At 48.3% G+C, this 15,032-nt stretch overlaps 1 protein-coding gene across 1 annotated transcript in view; it reads left to right on the forward strand.

Annotated features, from left to right (window-relative positions):
- Positions 1–1,166: 1,166 nt before the first annotated feature.
- LOC144162565 (aldehyde dehydrogenase, dimeric NADP-preferring-like) overlaps positions 1,167–15,032 on the forward strand; it is a 166,659-nt gene continuing 152,793 nt past the window's right edge. Inside the window, exon 1 of the mRNA XM_077693154.1 lies at positions 1,167–1,283. The gene's annotated coding sequence lies outside the window, so the exon portion shown is untranslated. The remainder of the gene's footprint in view (positions 1,284–15,032) is intronic.

Raw genomic sequence — 15,032 nt, forward strand, 5'->3', positions numbered from 1 at the left:
TTTACTTTGGGGCAGCTGCATATCCGAGCCTATAAGGTGAAAAAAAAACAATGTCCGTGTACTCGGAGATCTCAGTTTTAACGGAATTCTTTTACGTCTGGAGGCGGAGAAAGCAAGAAATGAAATGAAAACTGATAAGTTATCGCTTAAGGACGCCGAACTCGCCGGCAATCCAGTTGTGGCGCAATATATACTGTCATAAATTCAAACCTCTTTTGCGGGGAGCGAATGTGAATGAATCTTTGTTTTAACTCCCACTCGCAAACTAGAGTGCGCTAAAATATTTCAGCTCACTTGTCTCATAAGTTTTATCATTCTCGAACAGCTCCCAACGTCATTAAAGAAGTACACCGTCACTCTGACCGCGTCCACCACCCATCGGCTGTTTACCCAGGAAAGACGCTCACCTCTGCCCATCAGAATTCTTTTTTTATAAAATCAGCCAAAGACTGGAATGACCATCCCGCCGAAGCCGTGGTCCACTCCAGTCCCATCCGTTTTCACCAAGCCATTGAAGAAATTTTGTACTGACTTTCAACCACTGTATTATTAATGTATGCCCACCCCTCATGTAAAACCCCTGTACAGGGGCCTTTGAGGTATAATAAATAAATATACACCGAGTGCTTGTAATGCCGGCGTACCAAGGACACTTGAGGCGCAGCCGAACTCAAGTGTGAAGTGTCAAGTGTCAAGTTGAAAACCGCGGTGGGATTGGTCCTCTCGCTGTCGTCCGTGTCTCTTTCGAATTACGCTGTGGTTTAACAGACATCACCAACTCCGCCAAACGTGCACGTTGCTCAGAAATTCCTCCTCCAATAGGCGATGCTCAGCCACTAACGATTAAAAGTATTTCGTTTGAATTAAAGCGCGAAATGTAACGGAGTATTCCAAACTAGACCAATGTTTCTAATTCAAATGATCTACATTTTATTCCCGCGTTTCAACATTTTCTTGGTTCAGCGGCGAGCCCATCAGCCCGGGCAGGCTGCTGATAATCGCAAGGAAACAGGAAGGGGGTAAAAGAAAAGCACGAATGTTAATCTCGCTAAAGCTCAGTTTGCTGGTCTCGTAGACGAGGAAAATGTTCAGAAATGGAAAGTGGAAAGACGACCGTGAAAGGTACAAGCAAAGCGTTGGCAGGTACGCCTTCGGCGTTAGGGCACTAGACGTTCAGGTTCAGCGATTGCCGCTGGAGACTTTCGTGCTGCAGTCTGTGGTCCAAGTTGGTTGCTCCAAGGAAGCGTATGACCCCAGCCCGTGCAGCATTGTCGGCGACGGAAGTGAGTACTGTGCCTACCATTATGGCGACCATGCCAAAAGAGCGGCGAGCATACAGATTCCGTTATCTATAATTCGTTTTACAACGTGTGCACATCAAAGCGGATGCTACATTGTCCTCAACAGTTCATCCGCAGGCGCGCCTAACTCATGACATTCTAAATGGAGGCCGGCTCAAGATGAGCTACGATAGGCTCAGTGGTGTTCCGTGCGGGGAATTTTCCCTTTTTCGGAGAAATTGCGGCTGTAATTTTGGCCAAAGGAGAACAAGGGAATCTTTAATAGATTCGGGGAATTTCAAGAGTCTGGAAAAAAAAATAATGCCAGTAAACCGGACCTCTCATCATTTATTACTTTATTGTTCTTTAATTTCTTTTAACAGGTCCTCGAATTTGTGTTCGAATTTCCGCAGTCGTGTTACCGCAAGCCACAAGTATTCAAGACCGCTTCCAATCCCATTCACACCCGCCGCGGTGGCTCAGTGGCTAAGGCGTTGCGCTGCTGAGCACGAGGTCGCGGGTTCGATTCCCGGCCGCGGCGGCCGCTTTTCTGATGGAGGCGAAAAGCAAAAACGCCCGTGTGTACGAGATTTCGGCGCACGTTAAAGATCCCCAGGTGGTCAAAATTAATCCGGAGCCCTCCACTACGGCGCGCCTCATCGCCTGCGTTGCGTCGGCGCGTTAAACCCTACAATCAATCAATCAATCAATCCCATTCACAAAACACGAGGGAGCATAGAGGAAAGAGTATTCTGTGAGAACGAGCTGTTACAGCGTGATGCGGTGGCGACTGAAGGGCTTCCATCGCCTAGTCGCATGTATTCCTGCGCAATATACAAAAAAGCATTTCGGGTGTTCCTTAGTCTACCTGCTGTCAACAAGACTGCTGACAGCAGTCCCAGCGCTGAGCAAAAATTACGTCGATTTTCCAACAATGTCTTGTTCTTCTTCATATGGGTGGTTTGAACTTAGATCTTTAGCATGCAAAGTAAGCATGCTGTTTGGTACAAAACGTGAAATGCGTAGTGAAATGCTGATGAGCGGAATATGTAGTGAAATTTCGTTCACGCTAAAAGTGATTCTCTGAACGGCGTCTGCGTCCGGAAGGGTACGAAAAGTCGTCATAGGTGGCGCTGGCTAACACCGAAAACCGAACATGCGGCCACGTAAAGATGTGTCAGCTGCAGAAAGAGAAGGCAGAGAATTTTGCAGGGATTTCTTGAGAAACCTGCGGGGAAAATATGCTAAAAATAGGGAATTTCTGAACCGAGAAATGGGAATTTTTCTCCCCAGTACGGAATATCTTTGAATAGGCTTTGGGGCCTAACTGTCGCACCTGTCCTGCAGAGGGATAAACATGTCCTTCAGAAGCCCCAACATCTCTCGTCGCTTTTTTTTTTCATCCTTCCATTGTAGAACGCCACTACGAGTTAGGCTCACGCAGTGGACGGCTTTTTTGGGAACGATGTAGCATCCGCTGGGCTGCACGCGGCTTGTGAAATGATCCAAAAGGGTGGCATGTTGGGCTAGTTGGTGGTTAACAGATGCAATGGAAGGAACTGCGCACATTCTAACAAAGGACGACAGAGTAACACACCACAAGCGCTGACTATCAACTGATGGCTTTATTGCAAGCTGCGGAAAATAAATAGCACAGTTACAGGGGGAAAATGCAACAAGAGCGCACAAAGAGATAAGAGAAGGATGCCCAGCTTGTCAAACTATTATTGCGTCACTGAATTTATCACCATATCCACTTTTCTCTGGCCTCCAAGTTTGACAAGCTGGGCATCCTTCTCTTATCTCTTTGTGCGCTCTTGTTGCATTTTTCCCCTGTAACTGTGCTATTTATTTTCCGCAGCTTGCAATAAAGCCATCAGTTGATAGTCAGCGCTTGTGGTGTGTTACTCTGTCGTCCTTTGTTAGAATGTGCGCTGTTCCTTCCACTGTGAAATGAACTACAGATGACGGATGCAACTAAGGGGCGTTCCAGTTTCCCTTTTAGACTGTGGGATATATGAGGGGTTCCTCGGGGCGACTTAGCCAGTCCTGGCGTAAGCCACCACGCTAACTCCCGGCGTGTCAACCACGCGGGCTCCCATGGCTACGGCAGCCCAGCGAGGTTCGCCGATACGAGAACACAGTAGACAGTAGTGCCGAAGCACAGCCGTTTATTTGGGGAATCCCAAAGCATGCGAGCACAAGGCTCGACGGCGTTCACGAATCACGCCGTCCGGGTCGTGACCGCGAACGGGAGGCAGGCACTCACGGCGCGCGACAAACAAAGCTCCCACCTGAGATGCATGAATCCATCACCGCCGCGTTCCGCCGATCTCGCCCCAACCGGGTCTCCGCCGAGACTCTCCTCGTCTCCCGTGCGCGCACGTTCGCGCCGCCCGCGCCCGCGCGCCTATCCCCGCACACATCGGTGGCGCCATCTCTCGGGGGACGCCGACGAACCAGCGGAGCGCCGGACCGGTTCCAGCGCACAAGCGTCTCTCCCGAAGCGCGCGCTGGCTCGGGATCGCAGGTCGCGGTTCTCCACGATTCCCACACTCCTCCCCCCTAAAACTGGACGCCACTTGAGCTCGAGTGACGCCACGGTGCACCACACACGTCACGTCTCAAGTCAGCAAAACAGCCACCGAACGCCACTCCACACCAAAGTTCGCCACACGATGCCGCCGTCGCGATGCTCGCCTCACAAACCCGCAAACACATTGCAATGGTTCCAAGTCTCTCGCGGTTGGGCAGCACAGCAGGTTGGCAGGCCCGGGGGTAGCTGCAGCCGCAGCCGACGAACGCCGGGGTCGCGCCATGATGCGACCCCCACTCCCAGCTCGAGGCGGCAACAGGAACGGCCGCGCCCACTGCGGCTGCCCGAAGGCTCGCGCCGCTCGCGTAGGCGCCAGATACCGCCGCCTCCTGGGTTCCGTGGCCGCTTCGGCCGCAGGTCCTCCCGAACGGTTGGCTGCCGCCCGGCAGGCCGGAGCAGCAACTGGAGTAGCAGCTCCACGAACCGCGCTCGGCCCCGCCGGTGGTTCAGCAGGCCATCCTCGCTGTCCGTGGCAGTGGTGACTGGCGTGGCTCCCGGTGGTATCCGTATGCTGCAGGTCTCGCTCTCACCGTCCAGTTTAAACGATTCCCGAACTTGAAGTGGGGAGCAGCGGGACTCCGCAATCTCCTGTGACTGGCCGGAAACCTTATCGACGATCTCGCCAAATAGGGTAACAAAGATGCCCGAGGGGACTCCCCCTTGCACGTTCGCTTGCTCGCGGAATCACGAGTCCGGCAACTGTGCTCCAGCCGCCACCCCCGCCTGGAGGCAGCTCGCCTGACTATTACGGGTTGTCGGCATCGAAACGCCCGTCCGAGCTATTTAGGCCTGGTGCGTTGGTCGGCAAAGCAGCGTCAGCATCAAGCAGGCGGGCTCCTGCAACTCACTCGCAGCAATACAAGCTGCCGTAGAGCCAGCGCCAACCGCAATACCAGCGGCTTACGGGCGCACATCACCGGTATAGGTCGCCTGAGAGTCCGTCTCTAAGACTGGCGATCTCTCGCGACCAACGAGCCCGCTGCCGAGCCGCGCGAAGCTCTTACTGCCTAAACGCAATCTCAAGCGGAGACTTCACGGCATCGAGACGCACGCACTCCGGAAGCGCGGAGACAACGGTCCCATTGCTCCCGCTTCCCCCCGCAGCGAGAGGAGACTGATTCTTCAGCGATCCCCCTCGCTCTTTGTCAGGCGTCAAATCGGCAAACACTCCGCCTCGGACTCGAAGCGCAGTAGCGGCGGGCTCATCGTGCGGCTTGCGAACTCCCAAACACCGCACCCTCGCTCGGTAGTGTCCGCCGCGCCTGGGGGAAACTTCAACCGGCGCCGCCGGCGCGACTGCGCGGGGACGGCGCTACTAGGGAGGCGACCCGCCGCCATGTTGGAACAAGGCCTACGCACCTCCCGTCTCGCAAGCGGGCCGCGACTGCGGTGCTCGGAGGTATCCTACTGACTCACCGCCTGGTGCGTGTAGGAAGGTTTACGCATTTGCCGTCACGGCTGTATCGGGCATCATAACTGTCTGCCTGCAACCGACTGGCGCGAGGCGTTTCGTCCGAAGTCTTCCGGACAAAGGGTAGCGGGCTACGACTGCAGCAACGCATTTCTCGGAGAGCTAGCAACCTCGAATTCGTCCGAATACGAGCCCCACGTTGGGGCGCCATGTGGGATATATGAGGGGTTCCTCGGGGCGACTTAGCCAGTCCTGGCGTAAGCCACCACGCTAACTCCCGGCGTGTCAACCACGCGGGCTCCCATGGCTACGGCAGCCCAGCGAGGTTCGCCGATACGAGAACACAGTAGACAGTAGTGCCGAAGCACAGCCGTTTATTTGGGGAATCCCAAAGCATGCGAGCACAAGGCTCGACGGCGTTCACGAATCACGCCGTCCGGGTCGTGACCGCGAACGGGAGGCAGGCACTCACGGCGCGCGACAAACAAAGCTCCCACCTGAGATGCATGAATCCATCACCGCCGCGTTCCGCCGATCTCGCCCCAACCGGGTCTCCGCCGAGACTCTCCTCGTCTCCCGTGCGCGCACGTTCGCGCCGCCCGCGCCCGCGCGCCTATCCCCGCACACATCGGTGGCGCCATCTCTCGGGGGACGCCGACGAACCAGCGGAGCGCCGGACCGGTTCCAGCGCACAAGCGTCTCTCCCGAAGCGCGCGCTGGCTCGGGATCGCAGGTCGCGGTTCTCCACGATTCCCACAAGACGGCTTCGTCACCGCCTTCGCCGAAAGTCCTCCATGTTAAGCCTCGTTCCAATTCGAACACACAAGTCAGGTAACACCGACGATCCCCACAATTATGGGCCCATCTCACTAACTATTGTGCCATGTAACCTACTAGAACACGTCATTTACTGCAACTTAGTCACCTTTCTTGAAAGTAATTCTTTTTTACCAACTTTCAACATGGTTTTAGAAAACGTTACTAGTGTGAAACCCAGCTGTTATGCTTTACTAATGATTTGTTCTGTGCTACGATCGTGGTACTTTTATTGATTTGTATTTATGGACTTTTCTAAAGCATTTGACACAGTTTGTCACACTAAGGTTGTCACACTAAGTTTGTCACAGCACTAAGGACCATGAACCACTTCGGATGAAGCGCGATTTCGATTAAAGCAATATCGTTATAGCGACGGTCCTCTGCATTTCGGTAGTGACAAAAGGAACGCGAAAATCCGAACGTCGGACAGATATTGCTTAGATGTGTGGACATCTTCGACAGAACTGTGTCTGGTTGGATTTTGCAAACACAAACACACAAGGGACCATAGGCGTGGACTACGGGGGGCTTGTGGCAACACCGGACCCGGCTCCGGTGTTTACAGGAGGGGGCTTTGGACCCCACCGGCGATGCTGAATCCTTCCCCCCTCTACTCCCCCAAGTGCCATCACCAGCGTCATTACCAGTTGCCATTTTTTAGAGTTTACTCCAGCTTTTCACTCTAAGTTGTATTGGTGCTAAAAGCTAACTGCATCAATGAATTGGCGCAGACGCGGACGGCTTACTTTCATACTTTTCATTTATTCCTTGAAATTCTTACCGTAGGAGAAGTGCACAGAAGCGCACTAAACGTACGCTTCTGTACACTTTAAACTATACATGCATATGTATGTATGTATGCACGGGTGTATGTATGTATGTATGTATGTATGTATGTATGTATGTATGTATGTATGTATGTATGTATGTATGTATGTATGTATGTATGTATGGACGTATGCATATATCTATGTATGTATGCACGTATGTATGTGCGTATGTATGTATCTCTGTATGCATGCACGTATGTATGTATGTATGTATGCACGTATATATGCACGTATGTATGTATGTATGTATGCACGTATATATGCACGTATGTATGTATGTGTGTATGTATGCATGCATGTATGTATGTACAGGCTTTGTCAAAATTTTGTGGGCCAAGCCGGAAACGTGCAGGCTGCAAAAAATTCAATCTACAAGCTTACGTCCCGAGCGAGGCTGAAACTTTTTATGCATGAAAGCTAGAGAAAACACTTCTCTTTCTTACTGTCATAAAATAATTTTGCCATATTTAAAGGCAAAGCCGATTCTTTCAATTCTTTGTGGTCAAGAAGGCTTAAAATTGGCCCACAAAATTTTGACAAAGGGTGTACGTATGCATGTATATATGTGTGTATGTACGTATGTATGTATATATGCATGCATGCATGCATGCATGTATGTATGCATGTCTGTATGTATGTATGTATGTATGTATGTATGTATGTATGTATGTATGTATGTATGTATGTATGTATGTATGTATGTATGTATGCATGTATGCGAGTACAGGTGCAATCAGAAATAATTGGAGAACGGGAGCTGTGGCCGAGCCGCATAGGACCGCCGTGTAGCTGCACTGGCGGTAAACTAAAGAACACCCATACATGCCTGCCGACGCCGATAGGGCCCCTATACTTCTCAAGCGACTCCTTCTAACGCGGCTTCCAGCGTTGTTCGCAGCATGCTGGTCTTGACAATGGCGCTGATAGCAGACACACCTAAAAATATTAGAAAATAAACTTGTCACTTCAGATCCCTGCAGTTGCGACGCTTCTCCAGCGGCTCGCGTGCGCTGAATGTGTGTAAGCGACGCTGCCAGATACCGCCTCTGCTATCAGTGCCATCACTGAGACCAGTATGCTGCGAACAATGCTCGAAGCCACGTTAAAAGTGGGTTATAGGTAAGTAGGGTAGAAGTATAGGTAGGCTATCACCGTCGGCGGGCGCGCCTGCGTGTTCTGCTCATTTCGCCTGTCGCCAACGTGGCTACACGGCGCTCCTATGCGGTTCGGCCACAGCTCCCGTGCTCCAATCACTTCTGACTGCAACGTATGTATGTATGTATGTATGTATGTATGTATGTATGTATGTATGTATGTATGTATGTATGTATGTATGTATGTATGTATGTACGCACGTATGTATGTATGTGTGTATGTATGTACGCACGTATGTATGTATGTGTGTATGTATGTACGTACGTATGTATGTATGTATGTACGTACGTACGTATGTACGTACGTATGTATGTATGTATGCACGTATGTATGTATGTTTCATGCTCTCATGATCAGTCGGAACCTAATACCAATATTACTAACATATTTGAATGGTGCAATAGATGGGGAATGGTATTAAATGCAGAGAAAACATTGTATCTTCGGATAACACGAAATAAAGTGCCTTATGAATACCAATACCCATTAGGAACATCACCGTTGAAACAAGTAATCAGTCATAAATACCTTGGTGTCACATTAACCAGTAATCTATCTAGGAATATACACATTGACAATATTTGCTCGTCCGCATTCCGTAAACTATGTTTTTTAGAACACAAAATAAAAATTCCCCCGCAAACGTAAAACTCCTCAGCTACTTTACTTTTATTCGGCCGAAGCTTGAATATGCCTGCATAGTTTGGGACCCCTATGCTAATAAGAACATCCGTAAACTCGAAAGAATTCAAAGAAAAGCTCTTAGGTTTATTTATTCCAAGTACTCACGCACCGATTCTCCGTCACAGTTAATGCTTACTAACAATATCACGAGCCTTGAATCCAAGAGAAAGTGCTTCCGCATAGACTTTCTTTCTTCACTCAGCAAAGGTGAACTGTCTATCAACCCATCTTTGTTTATGTCCCCATTATCAACAAGATATACTCGACACCACAAACCAAATGCTTTCACCACATATTTTGCTGCTACTGACGCATTCAAATATTCTTTTTTTCCGCGTGCGATTCTAGAATGGAATGACTTACACACTGTATAAGTGCCTTGTTGTTGTATTGTTTGTATTTTTCTTTGCCTTTTATCTTTTGTGCCCCCTGCTTGGACCTAATGATGGTCTGCATTATGTATTAAATAAATAAATGTACGTATGTATGCATGTATGTATGTATGTATGCACGTATGTATGCATATATGTAAGCACGTATGTATGTGTGTATGTATGTACGTACGTACGTACGTATGTATGTATGTCTGTATGTATGTGTGTATGTATGTATGCATATATGTATGTATGTTGTATGATAGGGTACATTTTATCATCATCATCATCATCATTATCATGGGCTGCAAGTCATTGGGGGCCGAGCCCCCCCTGGGAAAATGAACACGCTCCGCCTATGCAAGGGACGCAATAAAAGGCCGCTGAGAGGAATCGAATTTCCAAGCAGCGAACAGGCAAAAAAACTTCTAAAATTTTATTTTGGTAGCAACGGTGAGTACAATTTACTAACAATATCATTGTAATTTTGATTGCTAAGCTGGTCCTGTTGTTTACGCACTAGCGCTGGTTTATAGCATTGGCGTTTAAACAATGCCCGAAAACAAATTTTCTGGCGTTATCTCTTTCCATTTTTTTGCGAGTAAAAGAGGAACCGTGGAGTCAAAATTCATGGATGGTTGCAGCTTCAGAAACAAACCAGTGGTGAGTGAGCTCACTAAAGTGAGCACACTCACTTTAAAACGGAAGACTGGGCGAGTTGGTACATGTTCATAGTAACAGCGCTAACGACACGAGACAAAAAAGAAGAGGGCACAAACAGCGCCGTGTTTGTGCCCTCTTCTTTTTTGTTTTTGTCTCGTGTCGTTAGCGCTGTTACTATGAACACTCACTTTATTTGAGCACACTTATTTTTAGTGAGTGTGCTCACAATGAGCACATTGAAAAATGAGTGTTCAAAAATGAGCGCATCATTTTCAGTGAGTGTGCTCACTAAATCTTCCTCGGGGGCACTTAACGATCTGCTTACGTGCTTTGAAGGCGATAGTCTGTCGATAATTATTCATAACTCCTTTGCCGAAACAATGCATTTGCATCACTTTATTTGCTATGCTTTCTGTGTCTTTCTTGCGCGAACAACTTCAACCGCCTTATTTTCTGACACATTATGTATGCGTTTCTTTTTTTCCTTTCGTTTCTTCGTCTTTCGGCACGCATCGAGTCAGCAAGCAGACAGGATCACACACACATACAACAAGTTCCCTGAATTTAAGGTTTTGCGCTATGATGTGAACCTGTTCTACTCACGTGCCATCGCGTTAAGGTGGCACGAGGCAGTCGGTGTTCTACAACTACTTTTACGTTGCCAATTCAGTTCTCTTAATTTTGTGGAGCGGACGCATTATGCCGTAAAAGCTCCCTACTTCTTGCCAATCTCTCAACTGCGTATTTATTTATTTATTTATTTATTTATTTATTTATTTATTTATTTATTTATTTATTTATTTATTTATTTATTTATTATACTTCCAGGGCCAAAGGCATTACAGAGAGGAGTGATGTGAGGACAAAAAAACGAAAACCAAAAACAGCGCAAATAAGTTAGAATAGAACATACATTAGAAGAACAACTGATTATGCAATGTTAGTTAGAACATTTCGAAACTGGTGGCCGTCATTAATGAATGCAGTGTCAAAAGGAAGGCGATTCCAGGCGCGACTTGTCTGGGGCAAGAAGGAATGAAAAAAATGCATTGTTTTGCACATATCAATTCTAACTTTGCGCTCATGGTCGACGCGACGGGATTGATATATTGTTACTCCGGTCAGAAGCAGGCGAATCACGACGAGGCGGTGGCTGTGCCATGGGGCGCAGATCCTGTGGCAGGGGAGTGTCGTAGCGGCCATTCCTAGTGTTGGGGCGGTTCCACATAGGCGGTTGCTCGTACCGTGGTGCTCGATGGCGACAGCGGCAGAAGCGGGAAATGTGTCCCTCCATACCACAATTGTAGCAGGTAGGGCCACGCTCACGGCAGTCAAGGAAGTATTCCTCGTACACGTCGTCAGAACGGGGTTCAAACGTTGGACGCCGAGGACTCTGGTCATACGTTGTACATTGGGAAAGCTGAGACAACCGTTCAACGTCGCGACTGGTGCGTGCTGACTCGTTGAAATCAGGGCGCTGCGGACTGTGAGTGCGAGTCATAAAGCTCGCATCGTGGAATGCAACACTCAACGGAGAAAGTGTGTTGGCCTGGTCGTTCTGTAGTACGTAGCTGTCCCGGATGCGTACGCTGGCGGTATAGTGCCGGGGCTCTTGTTGTCGTAGCAGTTCCTCGCGGTCAATGCGTCGTATCGTTTCAGCAAATTCTGCAGGCGGTTGCAGGTCAACGCTTGCCACAGTCGTAACATTAGCCAAACGACCGAACTTAGGTGTAATGCGGCGCATCTTTAAGGCTTCGAAGGTGCGGCAATGTCGGACGACGTTTGATGGTGAGTCCAACTTTTCACGGCCTATCAGAAAGTTTTAGACGTCCTCGGCGATGCCTTTTAACAGGTGTCCAACCTTATCTTCCTCTGACATTCGTGGGTCGACGACTTTACACAGCTTTAGCACCTCTTCTATGTAGGTTGTGCATGTTTCTCCAGGGATTTTCGCGCGCTACAGGAGCGTCTGTTCCGCACGCTTCTTCTTTGCGACGGAGTCGCCAAAGCAGCGCGAGATGTTTTCCACAAAATGATCCCACGTTGTGAGCGTGTCTTCGTTATTCTAATACCAAGTTAGTGCAGTCTTATCCAAGGAAAACACGACGTTCGCGAGTTGAGCGGCAGCATCCCAGTAATTGTACCGGCTTACCCGTTTGTAGGGTTAAAGGAGCCATGAAGAGAAAATGCAAGTTGGTTTTATTCGAAAGTTTTCGTGTTTTATAGTGCCCCCAGCGCTTGTCCGGATACAAACGGTGCTTTATTCACTGAGAAATTAAATAATTTAGGTTAAAATTTTGATTTTCCCGCTCAATCGTGCGTTTTCGTGGCCCCAAGTGACATCACGGGAACCGACCGCTCTGCAGCCTAGAATACCTTCATTCACACATCCGCCGTACAGGGTAGAGACACGTAACGCTGGCGCCGCCATGTTCGGTTGCTCGCTCGCCGCCGAAGCAAGTCATTGTGTCAAAACCGCGCTAAAAATATCGCCGCAACGCGGTTTACTGAAGAAGTTTGAATCATATTGTCTGTTTCGCGTTGCTAGGTCTCGTGGGAAACGAAAAGAATAACGCGTTGAGCCCGTTGGCCCAATTGCGGCGGCATGGGACCGTTCAAAGGTTGTCTCCACCCTGTACAGCAGTGTAGGTTTGTTCCCGCGTTTCTTTGCGTTCCGTAACCTAGATGGCGCCACCATACCGTGGCAAGCGTTTGGTTTGTTTTTGCCCGCATTTAAACCTGGCTTGTTTTTGTTCTGGGAGAAAATATTTGTTCCCTGAAACAGTGCTCGCTCGACAAATGGGGTCACGTAAGACACCGTTGCTTGCGTCAATCGGCCAGTGTCGTCTGAGACAACCCCAAGCCACGTAGTGCTGTGCAGCTAAACCAAAGCATGCTGTGCGCAGTACGAACAGCAGAACGTATCAGTACTTCTATGTTTACATGTGCTTTCGTAACTTCCACTGTTTGTCCCATCATTCTTATTGCTTTGTAAAGAATGTGCCCTAAATTTAAGCGCAAATCGCTCGTTCGTCTAGTTTGTAAGCTCTACCTAATTTGCGTCTGCTTCTGCCAGCCTCCGTCAATCGCAGAGCTTAGCCCATGTGACATCACAGGTTCTGTTGCGGGAAATGAGCTGGTGGGTCGCATGACCATTCCCGGTTTTCCTAATTATGTAGCTTATTTGAGCGAAGTTTATGTTAAAAGTGGTGTCAGTATGATTCTAACGAGACAATCTTTTGAATGAACCAAACTTGTGTTTTCTCTTCATGGCTCCTTTAACCACTCGTCGACGTCCTCGTCCGCGTGGCCAGTGAATGTACGGGGCTGTCGTTCGGGATGCCAGCCGACCATGGGCGCTTGCACGCCAGTACCAGTTTGGGGCAACCTAGGAGGCAGAGGCGGCGGACGCGCGACGCGTCGGCTATGACTAAAATTCTGGAGGTCCGTCTTGGGGTACCCAGCACCTTCACCAAACTGTTATGAGACGGATTTACTTGTTACAGGCACAGGGTATTTGGCCAGCGACACAGAAATGTTAAAGCGGTTCCAAGGGGATCGATGTCCAGCCGGGCTCAACCTCGTTCTCTTCTTTCTCCAACTCCGCTGCTGAGGCTGGCATGGTTGCAACCCCTGGCGTGTAATACTGGCGTAACAATATGGCATACGTATACAAGCTTGTCACACTGCACGGGGTGGTAACACAGCCTGTGAAAAATAGTCGCGAAATTTGACGCCTAGTGGAGAAAGACGGAAGGGTTAGATCAGATTTCATTCTAGTAATGCTGGCGTTTCGATTGTAGTTGGCCAGCACAAATCTAACATAATTATTTTGAAAAATTTCTAGGGCAGTTATAAGTTTTCTGTGACATGGGTACCATACTGAGCATGCGTATTGCAGTTTGAAACGAACCAATGTTTCTTGGAGCAATAATTTGAGTGACGAAAGAGCTTTAAAGAAGTTGCAACGAAAGTAACCCAACATGCAGTTAGCCTGGTTAACAATATGCTCAATGTGAAGGTTCTAGGTTAAGCTCGTGGTTGTGTGAATCCGAAGGTACTTGTAGAAAACAATTGATTCTAATTGGACATTGTTCATAGAATATTGCGATAGATTTGTTTTAGTACGAGAAACAAGCATCGTTTTGCATTTGTTAGCGTTAAGTTCCATTAGCCAAGTTTTCGACAATTAACGACAAAATTCAAACCATACCGCACAATGGTAGTGTCGTTATCAGAGGTTATTTCATGAAAAATAACACAGTCATCAACAAATAAAAGGACATTAGATTTCAACACAGAAGGCAAGTCATCAATATAAATAAGAAACAAGCGCACCCCAAGGACCGATCCCTGCGGTACACCTGAACAAATAGGGCCGAATGGAGAGCAACATTGATTGGCGACAACAAACTGCGAACGGTCAGTCAAAAAAATATTCAATCCATTTCAACAAGCTTCTGTTAATGTTTAATTGATTGAGTTTATGAAGCAGTAGCTCGCGTGAAACCTTATATGAAAAATCTAAAAATATGCAGCCAGCATGCGATGATCGATCTGCAATTTGATGTAATTTGTGAGCAAAATAAATTAGTTTGGTTTCACAGGAGTATGTCTAGAACCGTGTTGGGCTACTGCGAAAAACGAGTTGGATTCCAGATAACTAACCTTTATTGTACCACCAATTACAACCACCAATTGTACCACCACATTTGCGTACTACCATTAACTTTGTTGTACCATTAACCTTTTGTTGTACCAACATTAGAAGTGTTGTACCTCAAAGAAAAAAAAACCTACAATCTTTCCCTAAAGATAGTTGAGAGAAGCGCGACAGCTTTTTAACAATAACACTGCGTCAAAAGTGCGTCAAAACCTCCGCTAAAAGCGCGTCCAACTTCCACTGAAAGTGCGCCCAAATCGATCCTCAAACCTTCAAATGCCGAATTCGCAAACGAAGATTGCACCCGTGTGACCCATTTTTCCTGCACCAAGTAAACGCATTTACTACCGATCCAAATGTATACCGATGTGGGGTTTGTGAGGTAACGGTACGCTACTGTACTCCTTCCTCGTGATCGACCCGTGTATTGCCTTATCTAGAAGCGTTCCTTTATAGCGATTTTCAAGTAATCATTTTGGCACAGTGGGAGCCCGGTTGTTTCACGCACACGCCGAGTGTCCGGAGATCTTATCAGAGGTTTTCGGTCGACCGGCCTG

Source organism: Haemaphysalis longicornis, unplaced genomic scaffold (assembly GCF_048455015.1).
Source record: "Haemaphysalis longicornis isolate Haplotype H1 unplaced genomic scaffold, Haemaphysalis longicornis Haplotype H1 scaffold_12, whole genome shotgun sequence".
Classification (NCBI taxonomy): domain Eukaryota; kingdom Metazoa; phylum Arthropoda; class Arachnida; order Ixodida; family Ixodidae; genus Haemaphysalis; species Haemaphysalis longicornis.